The sequence below is a fragment of the Dasypus novemcinctus genome, chromosome 16 (assembly GCF_030445035.2).
Source record: "Dasypus novemcinctus isolate mDasNov1 chromosome 16, mDasNov1.1.hap2, whole genome shotgun sequence".
Lineage (NCBI taxonomy): Eukaryota > Metazoa > Chordata > Mammalia > Cingulata > Dasypodidae > Dasypus > Dasypus novemcinctus.
The window spans coordinates 19,095,847-19,110,542 of NC_080688.1; the positions used below are offsets into that span (position 1 = coordinate 19,095,847).

Below are 14,696 nucleotides of genomic sequence, written 5' to 3' on the forward strand. Positions count from 1 at the left end.
GGGCCGTGGGCGACCGGGGCGCAGAGGCAGCCCCGCAGGGTCGGCGTGCACCCCCTGCCGCGGGCGCGTTGCCCCGCCGCCTCGTCCCCGCGGGGCCTCCCGCCTCCCGCCGCGGCGCAGCGCGGGCTGCGGGGTGAGTGCGGGCGGCGGGGGAGGGCGCGGGCGCGCGGCTCCGGGGCGGCGCGCGGCGGCTCGGGTCCTGGGCGCCGGGGCCTCTGGGTGTGCGCTCCGGCTCCCCTCGGGGCGGCCGGCCGAAGGGGTCTGCGCGAGGCGGCGCGGGCCTGCGGGGCCGTGCGGGGCCGTGGGGGCCGCTCGCGCCCTCTCCCCGCAGACCCCCGGCCGGCGACCCCGGGTGCCCGGGCGCGCGGCGCGCAGCTCCGCCTGCCGGCGCGCAGAGCCCTGCGTCCCGGGCCCGCGTCTACGCTGTGCTTTGGGCCACTGCAAAATGGAGCCTGCTTGCCCTGCTCAGACACAGCGCGGTAAAATCAGCCTGCGGGAGGAGCAGTGTGGGGGGATTCAGCTACTTATTTGAAAGAAAGCACTGTTACTTCCAGCCCGCGCATTCAATCGTAGACTGGAATCAGTCCATTTCATCATTTTTAAAAATACTTCTGAAGATGGGAAATGTCACATGCAAGTAGCCATTGATGAGATCGTGGTGATGAGCATGTAAGAGAAAAAAATTCAGGTCAGTGCCTATTAAACATGATTTTTTTCCTTGCTATTTGTGTGTGTGGGTGTTTTGATATCTCATAATAGCTTTAAAGTTAATCAGTCAATGGCTAAAATACTTTGTTCCTAATATTGTATATATATATTATATGTGATATTTCATATTATAATTTAAAAGACCTGTTTTTTTGGCAACAGCAGTGTTCAGTCATTTTTTTCCCCCTCCCTTTGTGTGGTTCTTGGGCATTTTCCTACTTTCAGGGTTGGACGAGTCACTTTTCTAGTGTACCACTAGGCATTTTCCACCTTAATACTAGCGAACTAAATGAAAGCGCTCTAGTGACAGAACATGGTTTCTGTTTTATTGCAGATAAAAATTCTTAGATTTCGGGGAACAGATGCCAACTTCGAGCCTTTCTACCAGTTTAATCTCCCAGTAAGCATTCTTTCCAAGGTAAGAAATGGAGACTCCTTGAAACCGAGGCCCCCATGACTTGCCTTTTTTTTTTTCAATGTAAAAGTAGTAGATTTCGATAACTAGAAAGAATCTAATGTTACAGGACATGGTTAGCTTTTAGGGTCCTGAGTGTGTATTCTTTAATTTTTTCCCTTTTTGGAGTGACTTGCCTGAGATCACGCAACTGGGAAGTAGCAAAACTGGGATCACGCCAGCTGTGGGGTTTAGCTGAGAACCCAGGAACTAGATACTTACTTCCCTTTTGAAAGACAGCTGCCTTCTCCAAGGAGGCTCAGGCAAGATTGTCATTACTTCCCTCTAACCCAGGGGCTCTCAACCTTTTTGTTCCATGGACCCCTTTGCCAGTCAGGTGAAAACCATGGACCCCTTACCAAGTCCACACTATGCTGTGTAATGTTTAATAAATACATCCCACCCACACCAACACATCCCCACAAGAATAATGTTTTTTAAAAAATTTCAATTCAAGCTCATCGACCGACCCATTGTTAACAACCCCTGTTCTAACCAGAGAGTAAACCAAGCTTTTTCTTTTTAAGAGTTAGGTGTGGTGAGAAAATGTGTTCTGTGTACCTATTTGCCAGTCTTTACACTCTTTCCTGGGCCTTTTTTTGAGGGCAAAGAGGGGCAACTTCTTTATCTTTTCTTATTTTGACTGTAGACTTTTAAACATTTAAAGGCAGATAGGAAGCGGACTTGGCCCAGTGGTTAGGGCGTCCACCTACCACATGGGAGGTCCACGGTTCAAACCCCGGGCCTCCTTGACCCGTGTGCAGCTGGCCCATGCGCAGTGCTGATGCGCGCAAGGAGTGCCCTGCCATGCAGGGGTGTCCCCGTGTAGGGGAGCCCCACACACAAGGAGTGCACCCCGCGAGGAGAGCCACCCAGTGCAAAAGAAAGTTCAGCCTGCCCAGGACTGGCGCCACACACACTGAGAGCTGACATCAACAAGATGATGCAATCTGATAAAGACAGAAGTGGTCACAGAAGAACACATAGCAAATGGACACAGAGAGCAGACAACTGGGGCGGGGGGAGAGGGGGAAGGGAAAAGAAATAAAAAAAAAATTAAAGGCAGATGATGGAACAGAGGAATGAGAATATGTATGTAATTCTAAAATGTTTGGGGAAATGAGACTAAATAGAGACCATTCATTCAACACTTATTGAGCACCTACTGTGTACAGGCATTCTGCTGGGATCTGGGTATTTGTAGATGAATAAGACAAGGCCAAGGTCTTGAGGGAGCTCACAGCCCAGTGTGTTAAGAAAGACATTTTATATCATGACTGGTAGACACAGATATATCCATATGAAAGTGGCAACAAATTTTCATGAAATAACCCTGGCTTTTACTCTGTGCAGTAAGGCTGATACTGTCTATTCTGTTTTACTCTATTTTATTTTTCAAAAAATTTAGGTCAAAATCCACCCAACTGATTTCATGACTCAATAATGGGTCTCTTCTAGCTTTTCGAAAAATTCTGGAATAGTCGATGTTACTGAGCTGTTTTTTAATTTTTAATTTTTTAGGAATTGTCTATGATAAGAGTCAGAAGTGTGGATGTAATTGTTTTAGTTTGCTGAAGGCTGCCAATGCAACATGCCAAAAATGGGTTGGCTTTTATCATGGGAATTTTTTTAGGGTAAAGTCTTACAGCTCCGGGGCTATGAAAACGTCTAAATCAAGGCATCATCGGAGACGCTGTCACACCAGAGTTTGGCTCCTGGAGACCCTGGACTCCTGCCGTGTGGCAAGGCACAGTGGCAGCCCGCTGTGCTTTCCCCTCACTGCTGTGGGCCATCAGGCATTTGGCTCTTCTCTCTCCAGGCCTCGTCTGTTCAGCTCGGGGCTGCTCCGCTGATTCCAGCCTTCGGCCTGTCTCTCAGCCTGTCTGGGCTTCTCTGTCTTTCTGCAGCTGTCAGTGATCCTGGAGTCCTCCCTCTCATGGCAGGGTAAAAACGGCAGCTCTCTTTCTGTGTTTCTGCTTTCAGTTTTTTGCTTATATAAAACTCCAGCAAGGGGGCTGAGGCCTGCACTGGGTCCTGCCTCCCTGAAATAGTCTAATCCAAGGCCCAAAATTGAGTAATCAAAATTGATCTGATCAAAGGGATCTGATCCCTTGACGGAATCCACTCTAGTCAAAGGGGCCTTTACTCACAGGAATAGATTAGCTCCAAGAACAGGATCTTTTCTGGGATTCACAACAGCTTTAAACTCTCGCAGTGATGGATATCGGCATGTTAGTTCTCACTGGGGCTTTCAGGACCTTGAGTATCTGATCTAGCTCCCTTGTCTTAATTAATTCAAGATAGGTCTAGAGAGAGAGGTCTAACTTTTGATCCAAGGCAAGCCTAACTGTAGTGTGATACCTTTAAAGTTTTCCTGCTGGATTATCATTTGATGATCTTAATAAACCTGACCAGTTGAACTTGGAGAGTGAGAATAATAACATTTTAGAAATTTTCTTTTTTTGAATCAAAGGGAAGCGCCAGATATGGACCAAAATTATTCTATTCATCATTTATCACAGGGAGGCAACACACTGAATATATTCTTTATCCAAAATAGTTTTTAGTCTAGTGGTACAAGGTGGATAAACACATTTTTGGGGCCTAGATGAGTATCCCATGCTTCCTAGACTTTCATTTAGGCTAGGAAACAACACGTGTCTTTCCTTAGCCTCTACGAGCCTGGGCTAGTAGGGGATAATAGCATTTCCTTGTTCTGGCTTTGCGGCTGTGGAGATTTTAAACCTGGAACCTTTTATTATGGTGGAGATAAAATTAAGAGTGAGGAAAGGGGACTGGGACTTCGGACGTGAGGCGTAGGAAGGACGGCTCAATGAATGAGTGGAGGACACTTGTGCGTCAGCCCCAGCAGCCTGCTGCTCCCAGCTTTGCCGCAGGTCTCGCCCTTCCTTTTCGTGTCTGGGCCATCTCCCCTAACCCGAGGGTGTGGAGTCATTGACTTGGTCAGCTGGGATTTATTTGGATACTAAGGTTTATCTTCTAGTTTAACCCAGACATGCCTGTCTTTTAGAAAGCTTTGCTGGTTTTGCTATGTTTTTGTAAAGCTTTTCTGTACATTATTTCTACCAATCCCCACGATTGGTGGGTGCTGTGCTCTCCATTTTACCAGTGAGTCTCAAAAAGAGTTAAGCGGTGCACCCCAGGTCCCAGGCTGGAGTGGATAGGGGGTTGTGCTCCTTCCAACTGCCAGGAGGTTGCATAGCAAATAGGACTGCAATCTCCTAAAGGGACAAAGGGACAGGAAAGGGACAAAGGGACAGGGCGGAATGCCTCGGAGGCCCTCACCTTCCTCCTTCCTGCCCAGGAGGGCGGGGCTCCCTCCCTGCTGAGCGCCCAGGCAGGAACTCCTGCATTGCTCCTGTGGTGGGCGGGTTTCCCCCAGCCAGCCGGGGCAGGGCGCCTGGCGCACCCGTCCTCCAAGCCGGCGGAGTGCTTCTGGCGTGGGCCTCAGAGACAAGCACGAGGTACGGCCAGCCCCGCTGGGGCCGCCCCCAGCCGCTGGGCAAGTCACTCAGTTTCTGTTTTGGAAGGAGAAAGAAGGCCTGCTTTGGCCCTCACCTGGAAGAGGGCATCCTAATTTGATGAGTATTACAGTGAGGTTTTTAGTTTTTAGTTTTGGAGGGGGGCAGAGGAAGAAAAGTCATTTTCCAAGATTTGAGCAAAAGGAATTCAGTGTAAGGATTTGGCGTCAGAAGTTGTCCACGTAGGACCTTTTTCCCTCTGATGAGTTCTCATTTTCTTAAAGGATCGTGCTCTACCAGAGAGATGATTCCCACGGATTTTAGGGCTCCCTCAAGGAAAGCTGTGCTGGCGAGATCTCAGCAGGTGTAGCTAGCTTGCTCTCTCTTCCCCCCTTCGTTCTTTCTCTTCCATCTCCCTTTCGTCTCTCCCTCCCTCCTGTCTTTCTTTTTCCTTTCAAGTTCTTCTCTGGCATAGTGGCTCCGTGTGGGCTGTGAACCCCACTTTGGGCTGCCCCTGTGAGGGCAGCCTTGAGCCTTCTTGTCTCCAGCCACCTGCCTCCTTGTGTGTCTTGCACCCCTTTGTCATAACTGCTTAGACAGGGAACTCTCTGAGGAAGAGAAGCGGCTGTCGAGGCTTAAGGAGCAAGCTGCCATTCTGGCATTTTCTCTCAGGGTCCTTGGAACCATCAACCAGCACAGGTTGGCACTAGAATCCTGGTTGTTAACACTGGTTGAGATGCCTTCCTTTTCAATAAGACTGAGAGGTCTCAGTTGCTGAATTTTAGGAGATTCTGGTCTTTTGGAAAGGCAAGGAGATGTTCAGATCAAATGACTGCTTTGGATGTATTTGAATCAAGACAAAGGAAATGGGATGGTTTTAAGCAATATTCTCATCGTTCTTTGGAGTCTCTTTTACTTGTATCAGCCAAGTCAGGAATCGGTACCCTTCACCGCACTGGTGATTTTACGCAAACATTCTAACATCTGGCTGTAGATAAATAAGGTGGTTTCTCTCAGTTTACATCTGTTGCCCTGGATTTATTATTGTTAGTGCCACTTTTCACTTTCAAATATATCCTGGTTGGAAGAGGACGTATATGGTGATTCTAGTTATGTGGCACCAACCTTAGGTAATGAGGAAGTTTAAAGAAGATAAGGCACAGCACATGATCGTCTAAGGCCTGGGGTTCCGGTTGATTTTGATAAAGATGTTGTTAATCAAGTACTTAACATGATGCCATTTGAGTGGAAAAGGACAAATGCTGAAGACCAAGCCTGTCCCAGATGCCACCCACTTCAGCTGTTTCCTACGACCGTCCTCCGCACGGGGAGAGGAGCACGTAATAGACAACGTACCAGTTGCCAACGTGCCATTGGTGTCTTCACTCTGTTATCAGTTTCTGGAGGTATTTCCAATTCTGGGGTTAATTTTTAAGGTTTTGATAATGGCTAAAAAGACACGTTTGCCCCTATTTATTTTTCTGTGGGTAGGGATTACAAAGACTCCGTATCTTAATTGTTGTTTTGAAAGACCACCACTGTGAAATAAGGGACTGAATCCCTACGGGCAAATGTGTGCCGTTCCGAAGACCATTTCCACGTGGACTATTTCAGACCCGACAGAGAGTTGTGTCCCCAGAAGAGGGCTATTCTTTTTTCCCTGGTGCGGTTAGGATCTGTGGTCGGTTGATATTGCCCCTAACCCCCACCCCGCAGACCTCAGGCCACCTACATCCACGAGGAACCTCGGCGTAGAAGGCTACCTCTTGCAGCCTGGCTCAGGTTGCCCTCTTACCAGCCTTTCTCTGCAGATAGGTCAAAAATAGATGCTTTCGTCTTCTACCCTGGGCCGGAAGGAAGACGTGGCTGGGGCTTCGCCAGCCTTACCGTGCCTGCCGTTTTCGATTTCCAGCGTCTGATTGACTCTAATCTTGCTGCTTTTATGTACCTGGGCTCATACCCGATCCTCGGCACCCAGCCTCCTGGACAGAAATAAAAATGGACTGTGGGGTATATTTCGAAGTGTGCCAGAATTGGTGAATGAAAGGGTCCTCATGTTGTGGCATGCTGTACAGCCACGACCTTTGTGTCCTGTTTGTACAATAGCTTGGAACAGTGCCAGCTTTTGATTGCCATCAGATTTCAAAACGAGAAGGGACCTGTATGCAGAAAATAAGGGAAAGAGTGGTTAATCCTTTTATGTCTGAACATTGAATGAGATAAATTTCCAGCTGCTGTTCTCTATGTAATTGGACCAACGTTCTATTTAAATAATTAAGATGTAACCAAACTCAATGGAGTTGAGTTTGTCACAATCAACGTCAGTATTGCCACTACAATTGTAGATGCTGTGACTATCTTCTCTTGGGTCAGATACCAGTTTTCAATGAGGTATCTTTAAGGCACAATTGGTAAATTACTCAAGTTCCTTTCACTGTGATTTGGAAACGATCAATCTTTATAGAAAGAGAAAAAAAACTGATGCTTTCTTTATAGGATGCAAAGTTTACCTTCCGTTCAGGATAAACCCATAAATATTCTAAAATGTTCTCACAGAGAAACCACTACACATGAAGGTCTAATAAAAGAAGGCCAGCCAGAGTTTCAGGACTAATTTGCAAGGGAAAAACATTTTTTTGTGTGTGTGCGTGAAGATATAAAATCTGATTGCAAAATTTAACATTATTATTATTCAAAACTGGGGACTCTGTCCGACCTGCATCTCAGAGTCCAGCCTTGATAGGCATGGCTAGGATCTTCAAGCATTGGTCTGTGAATGTTCACTTCTTTTGGGGAAAAGCAGAGTAGGACAGTGATTCATTCACACAAAAGGTAGCCTATGAACGGGGTTTATGACCTGGTGATTTTTAAGGATTCATGAATCCTTTGGTGAGTCAGGTTACATTTCCATTATATCTGTTGAATTTTCCTATTATGTCTTCTTCCTTAACCGACATCTTTTTGATGGGTTCCCAATTAATGATTACCTGAGTGTTAATAAAACTTTATCATTGTAGTGGGAAGAGCATTCTAAGAGCATTATTCTGGCATAGGGAGTATAGAGAACTCCTAGGAAACCCATTGTTTTCCTCATTAGAAATCTGACACATTATCATTGTCAAAGTGCAGGACAATTTATTGATTTGGGAATGTAGAGCAGCTTCTGTTACGCACTGGTTCTTTTTTTTTTTATGTTTTATTCAAACTTTATTTCAGATTTGTGATGGTTAGACTATTGTGTCAACTCGGCTAGGTAATTGCACCCAGTTGTTTGGCCAAGCAAGCACTGGGCTAACTAATGCAAGGGCATTTATGGACTTTAGTCACCATTGACTTTACTGCAGTGGTAAATCATAGATAGCGCGTTATAATTACATCAATCAGGGAGATTGCCATCAGCAATGAGTGACACTTAACCTAGTCAGTTGAATGCCTTAAAAGGGGAAGTGATTCCAGCATTGAGAGAGACTTTCCCAGCTCATTCCAGGATAGCTGTAACGTCAGGGAGATATTTAGGATTGCTGGTTCTAACGCTGGAATACCTACAAACCAGAACAGGCTGCGGAAGACGGTATGCCCTATGCCAGGCCTTTCTAGGATTGGATTATCATGGGCGTGATATCCAAATTTTGGGTCTCCTAAGAAATGTCTCTTTTTTTGGTCATTCAGTTGTTGAGGCTGAAGTGAGGTTTCAAGAAAAGAGCTGCAGTGAGGTATTTGTCCAGAGGAGGCTGTATCTTGGGTGGGGTTTTAGGATGGTGGCGTTAGGAGTAATGGGTACTATAGTGCAAGCTCCCGTCCATACTGTAGGAAGTGTCAGGTAGGCAGTGTTGCCACACAAGAAATAAAAGCCCGTACCAGCGAGCCTTGGTGCCGCTGAGGGGCCTGAGGGAATAAAGTAAGAATGTGGGTGATTGGGAGTGCTGAATAGTTGGGTTCCTCCATATACTACATTAACACATAAAGGAGAGTAGTGGGGTTTGGAAGTATCATTTGTTGGCTTAGTCTGACAGTGAAGATTTCAGAAAAGTGAAGCAATTTTTTGTTTTTTTTTCTAGCTTTTACCCTGGTTAAATTGTGTAATTGTCCTGATTGTTTTCCTACTCCAAATAACTCGGTTTGTCTGCCAGAGCTATTGAAGCACAGTATGTCTTCACTATAATTTTTATTGCTTACTTGTGTAGGCAGTGTTTGATTGATGCCTGAGTCATCCCCAAATTAGGTTGAATTGGGAAGCTTGTTTGGCACTTTCAAAACAGCCTGCCAGGGAAGCGGACTTGGCCCAGTGGTTAGGGCGTCCGTCTACCACATGGGAGGTCTGCGGTTCAAACCCCGGGCCTCCCTGACCCGTGTGCAGCTGGCCCACATGCAGTGCTGATGCGCGCAAGGAGTGCCCTGCCACGCAGGGGTGTCCCCCGCGTAGGGGAGCCCCACACACAAGGAGTGCGCCCCGTGAGGAGAGCCGCCCAGCGCGAAAGAAAGTGCAGCCTGCCCAGGAATGGTGCTGCACACACGGAGAGCTGACACAACAAGATGACGCAACAAAAAGAAACACAGATTCCTGTGCCGCTGACAACAACAGAAGTGGACAAAGAAGAACACACAGCAAATGGGCACAGAGAACAGACAACTCGGGGGGCGGGAAGGGGAGAGAAATAAAATAAAATATAAATCTTTTAAAAAAAAACCCAAAACGGCCTGCCAGTGCAATGTGGTCGTGTTACAGAGTAGAATATGATTACAAGACGCAGTGAGTATATGTCCTAAATTAGCTACATAAGGTCATGTGGATAGGTATTTAAAGCATAAAAAAGATCTGTCCGTTAGGACTGTGACCATACCAATAGAATTTGAATTTTCCCCCGAATGAGGGGTGTTTAAGGCCCGATGGAGAAAAAGTACATCATCATGTAAACTTGCGATGGGGGGGTGTAACCCGTCGGCCTCCACAGCCAGTGTATGTGAGTGGACACGCAGGCGAGTTTCTGGGCTTAGCGGAAAGGCGAGTAAGGATATAGTTCCAGCGTAGGTATGCTCGGGGCATGTCCAATGATTGGAATGGTCGATTGCGGTTGCTATGGTTTGGATAGTGGATAGTGTCTGCAACAGGATGATAAGGGGTTTTTTGAGAGGTTGGTACAAAGAGGAGTGGAAGGGTAAAATATAGGACGTCCAACGTAGAGGGACTTTTTAGTAAAGAGAAGGAAGAGGGTGGCAAGGGAGAAGAAGAGGATTTCTTTGGGGTAAAAATCAGAAAGATTTCCTTGTAACCACAGGTCCCGAATGATCTCAAGGTATTGCTCGAGTGAAAGGGCAAAGGGGGTGACAGAGTCAGTTAAGCGTGAGGAGAGAACGATACACAACGTGGTGGCCTTGGGAAATAACTTACGGATTGGTGCCGCCAGATTTAAGTGTGGTTATGACTGAGTGGCAGGAAGGAAAGGGAGAGAGACAAGAGGGAACTGGGGTGGGTAGTAACTGGAACGTTTTCACCTCCATGTTTTGTGAGCGTCAAGTGTAGGGCTCCGAGAGGTTCCCAGGTGTATGTATCTTGAGCTTCATGAGCTCGTAATTTACTGTCTACAGAAGGCAGAGGAGCAGGCTTTAACCTGGAAAATTGTATCCACAGCGGAAAGTTTAAAAGTTTTGCTGCAGTGGGGGTGGCTAGGAGGACAAGTATAGGACCGTCCACTTTGGGGTTCAAGGCCAGGGTTAAGGCCTTTAGGTACCCCGGTCACCCGGATGCCTGGGCTGCGAGGGGCAGAGGGTCCAGCCCAGAAAGAGTCAAGTCCCTTCGCTGGGCAGGAGTGAACGCGTCTGTGTGGACCGCATCGCTTTTGAAATCTGATGATCGCGGGTGTATACTGGCAAGGGTGAAAGGGGTCCACACCCGATTCAAAGGCGCTTAGCGACGGTGGTTTCCCAGCAAGGGTTCGGATTCTCCTGAGAGCGACAGGCAGTCCCTGGGGGGTGTCTGAACCTGCATTGCTAGTTCGGCTGAGTGTTGTTCTGGGACCCCGTTCACATGCTCGACTTTCCCAGAGGCCTGAGGTCTGGAAGGAATAAGTCCCTTTAGGTAAAACCCCGTTTGCGATCCGTGAGGCGAAGGCTGCTCCGTTATCTGACTGTGGAGAAGAGGGACGGCCAAAGCTGGTAAGTATTTCTGCTAAAGGGATGTTAATTACAACATCATCCTGCCTGGAGGAGACTGGAAATGCTTCAGCCCATCTGGAAGAGGTGTCCACAGAGACCAAGAGGTGTTTACCCTCCGTAAGGCGACATGCGGGTCAAGTCCAATTGCCGGTCTTGTTCTGGCTTCGAACCTCTAACCTGGTGGGCTGCGAAAGAGAGAGGCTTGGAGCCTCTAAGAATATTTGTGTTGACAAGTAGCGCCGCCGTTTGCGATTTCTTTGAAATGTTTTGAGTGTTCAGGGCAGTGTAGAGAGTTAGATAAGCGTGTGAAAGCGGTTTGTGTCCTGCGTGGTACTGGTTGTGCAGGGAGGTGAGAATGTCGTGTGTTTTTATTTCAGGTAACAGAATCTTTCCATTTTTCATGAATCACCTCTCAATTTGTTTTGCTCCAATAAGGGGGAACTTTGAGGTTTCTTCAGGTGTATGGGGGGGCAGGATAGGGAAGAGCTAGGAGAATGGGTATGACAGTGGAGTGTGCACCTGGTAGGGTTGGGACGCCTGTACTTTGGCTTCAGCATCGGCTCAGTTATTGCCAACAGACAGAGGAGAATTAGATTTTTGGTGCCCTTGGCAGTGAATTATAGCAGCTTGGGTTAAAAGTGATGCTGCTTTGAGTAACTGTAGGCTGAGATCTTTGTTCACCATGGAGGATCCACTAGAAGTCAGGAACCCCTCTCCCTCTGGTGGGGGCGCGCGAGTGTAGGAGGCGATGCGCGTGTGTGGAGTCAGTGCAGGTGTTTAGGGGTGGCCCTTGCCTCTGACCCGTGCTCTGTGAGGGCTGAGGGCTGTGGGCTCGGCTTGTGAGGTTGTGCCCGGTGGGAGGGGGCCGGCGCAACGGTGTCAGTTAAGGGAACAATAGCGTATCCGGCCTGAGTGGTGGTGGTGTTTTGTAGAACGGCCATCAATAGACCATGTATGAGTAGGATTAGGAAGAGGGGTGTCCAAAATACTAGGAAGGGGTTTGGCAAGGGGATCAAGCGCTTCACTACAGCCCTGTGCGGCATGAGCGTCGTTCGTTTCTGGGGGTGGTTGGGTTCAGTGGGAAGGAGGTGGCAGGACCGCGAGGAGGAGAGCAGTGGGGAGACTCGGGGTTTTGTAGAAGGGTTGCGTGGAGGGCTTGGAGGTGGGTGGAGGAGACAGATGCAGTAGCTTTGTGAGTTACTAGAGGAGGTAAGGAATGTGGGGAAAAACCATCGAGACGATTTATCGGGGCTAGTTTAAGGCTTTCTTGCACCAGAAGGGAAGCAGAGAAGCAGAGACGAGGGTTTTGAGGCAAGGAGGCCAGCCAAGGGTTGCAGAATCTGTCTGGAGCAGTAGGCATTGACTGGATTATCGGGGCCGTAGGGTTGTTAGGATTCCTGGTGCATACCCGCGTTGGGTACCACAGAGGGACGAGGGTTTAACAGGGTTAGGGAAGGCTAGCGCGGGCGCAGGCATCGAGGCTTCCTCGAGTTCTCCTGTAGGCGGACTTGGGCGAGAGGGCGACTGGTGGCTGGCGTGGGTTGCCCGAGGCCGCTTGGTAGACGGGTTTCCATCTAGGCCCGAAGTTTGGAATCCCGAGATGGAAAACGTTGACTGGCCCTAAGCAAGCTCTGCCTTGCAGTGTGGGAGGGGTGGTCCCTGATGGATTGGATTCGCTCCGCCATTAGCTGTTTATGTGAGGGAGAGAGGCGGAGACCTGGATAGTTACTGCAGTTTTGAAAACTGTGCTTTGCTTGGGGAGACGGGACATCCCTTATCCCCGAGAAAGCTAAGCAGTGATAGTGTGAGTTACAGAGGTCTGTACGGAGGCCCCAGAGGAGCACGTCCAGACACACTGACGGAGGGCACGGAGGGAGGCTGGCGGTCAGGGAGTGCGCGGTGGAGGGCCACAGTGCGAGGACCGGCTCTGCAGCCCTCGGGAAGGACCGTCCGTGGCAACCGTTGGGGGTCTAGGGGGTGCTCGGGGTCCACCTTGGGAAGTTTCATCTAAGGGGAGAGCGAAGGCGTCCTTGAGATTGGTTTCAGGACAACACGTCGTGTGCAGGCGTCTGCGGGACAAGAGGCTGGCTGGCGTAGGAACCAGAGGCCGGCGAGGCGGGGTGGCCTGTGAGTGGTTCTGAGTCCTGTGCTGGGCGACGGCGCCCGCTGGCTTCTGTGTTGCCCGGAGGGGGGCCAGAGAGTGCGGTGCTTGGGTGCACAAGACCCCCAGCACCCAGGATGTCGGTAGTGGGCGCGGGACCTCGTGGAGCACTGAGGGCAGGGCACAGAGGAGTGCTTGTGAGGGAGGAGGGTCTTCTAAGACCATCTTTACAGGGGGGTGCTGTGCTGTGGCTGAAGGAGGGTGAGTATCCCGGACCGGGGGACGTCCTTCTGCCTGCGGCACAGGAGGCATGTCAGGAACGTCAGCGGGAACTGGGGAGGGGGAGGGCGGGCGGCTAAGAGGAGAAGGAAGTTGGTTGGAGAGGATGCAAGAGTGAATGGAGTGGAAGAGTAGAGCTCGGCTAATACGCCATGCTCTAGGAGAGGGGAGGGCCAGGGAGGAGTGATGAGGAACTGATGAGAGAAAGTGACATCTGCTATTGAGCACATGAGAGGTTTGGTAATTAAAGGGGAAGAGGGGTTGCCGTCAACCCCACAGTACAGACTGAGGAAGTGGATACAGGTCTGAATGTTCAAGGAGGACTGCATATGTAGCCCCCGTGTCAATTAAAGATTTATTTTTTATTTCTCTCCCCTTCCCCCATCCCCCAGTTGTCTGCTCTCTCTTTCCATTTGCTGTGTGTTCTTCTGTGACTGCTTCTGTCCTTATCAGCAGCACAGGGAATCTGTGTTTCTTTTTGTTGCATCATCTTGCTGTGTCAGCTCTCCGTGTGTGTGGCGACATTCCTGGGCAGGCTGCACTTTCTTTTGCTCTAGGCGGCTCTCCTTCTGGGGCACACTCCTTGCACGTAGGGCTCCCCTACGCGGGGGACACCCCTGCGTGGCAGGGCACTCCTTGCGCGCATCAGCACTGCGCATGGGCCAGCTCCACACGGGTCAAGGAGGCCCGGGGTTTGAACCGGGGACCTCCCATGAGGTAGACGGACGCCCTAACCACTGGGCCAAGTCTGCTTCCCTCCCCGTGTCAATTAAAAAGGAGATTGGCTGACTCTAGCCTTGATGACGACCCCCGGCTCAGACTTGCTGATGGAGATGTGGGGCCGTTCTGAACCCGGGACCCATCATTGTCTTTCTTCAGTCTTAGAAAGTCTGGAAAGGAAGATCCTGGCTCGGGGTCTATGGGGTGTGCTGGAGGAAACAGGCTTTTCAGGACAGTCCAACTTCCAAGGACCTTTGTGGCTCACACCCGGCAAGGCCTGGTGGGGGCCTGGGATTAGGGCAGTAGCGTGTCCAGTGCCCTTCCTTTCCGTACTTGAAACACGGTCCCGGAGGGAAGAGGAAGAATTAGGTTTCCGAGAACCGGACCTGAGGACGGCAGCTAGGAGGGAGGCTTTAGCCTGATCCCGTTCAGCTTTTACTAATGTGGCTTCCTCTTCTCTATTGTTACAGACCTGGAAGGCCGTTTTAATCAGGTCTTTCTGAGGGGTCTGAGGGCAAGCCTCTAACCTCGGTAGTTTCTCTCTAATATTGGGATAAGATTGTGTGATGAAGTGGGTGTGTAAGTACAGTTGACCAGAATCTGAGTCGGGATCTAAACTAGTATATTTCAGGAGAGACTAGGTTAGTCTACTCATGAAGGCAGCTGAATTTTCATCAGGTTTCTGTAGATCTCTAATTTTGTCATAAAATTTCCTGCCTGAAGGGCAGCCTTTTTCCTGTCTTCTGTCATGCAGGTTAAGAAATGGGCCATGCGAGCAAGGTCGTGGAGCCTGGCTAGT

General features: G+C 49.4%; 1 protein-coding gene across 5 annotated transcripts in view; it reads left to right on the forward strand.

The window, feature by feature from the left end:
• The window catches only part of MPPE1 (metallophosphoesterase 1), a 27,957-nt gene continuing 13,261 nt past the window's right edge, over positions 1-14,696 (forward strand). For 2 of the 5 annotated variants that reach the window (XM_058277292.2, XM_058277294.2), the window contains exons 1-2: positions 359-688; positions 1,043-1,126. The gene's annotated coding sequence lies outside the window, so the exon portion shown is untranslated. Of the gene's footprint in view, positions 134-358; positions 689-1,042; positions 1,127-4,566; positions 4,648-14,696 lie in introns of those variants that run through there. The other 3 variants (XM_058277293.2, XM_058277295.2, XM_058277291.1) reach the window with 3 other exon arrangements.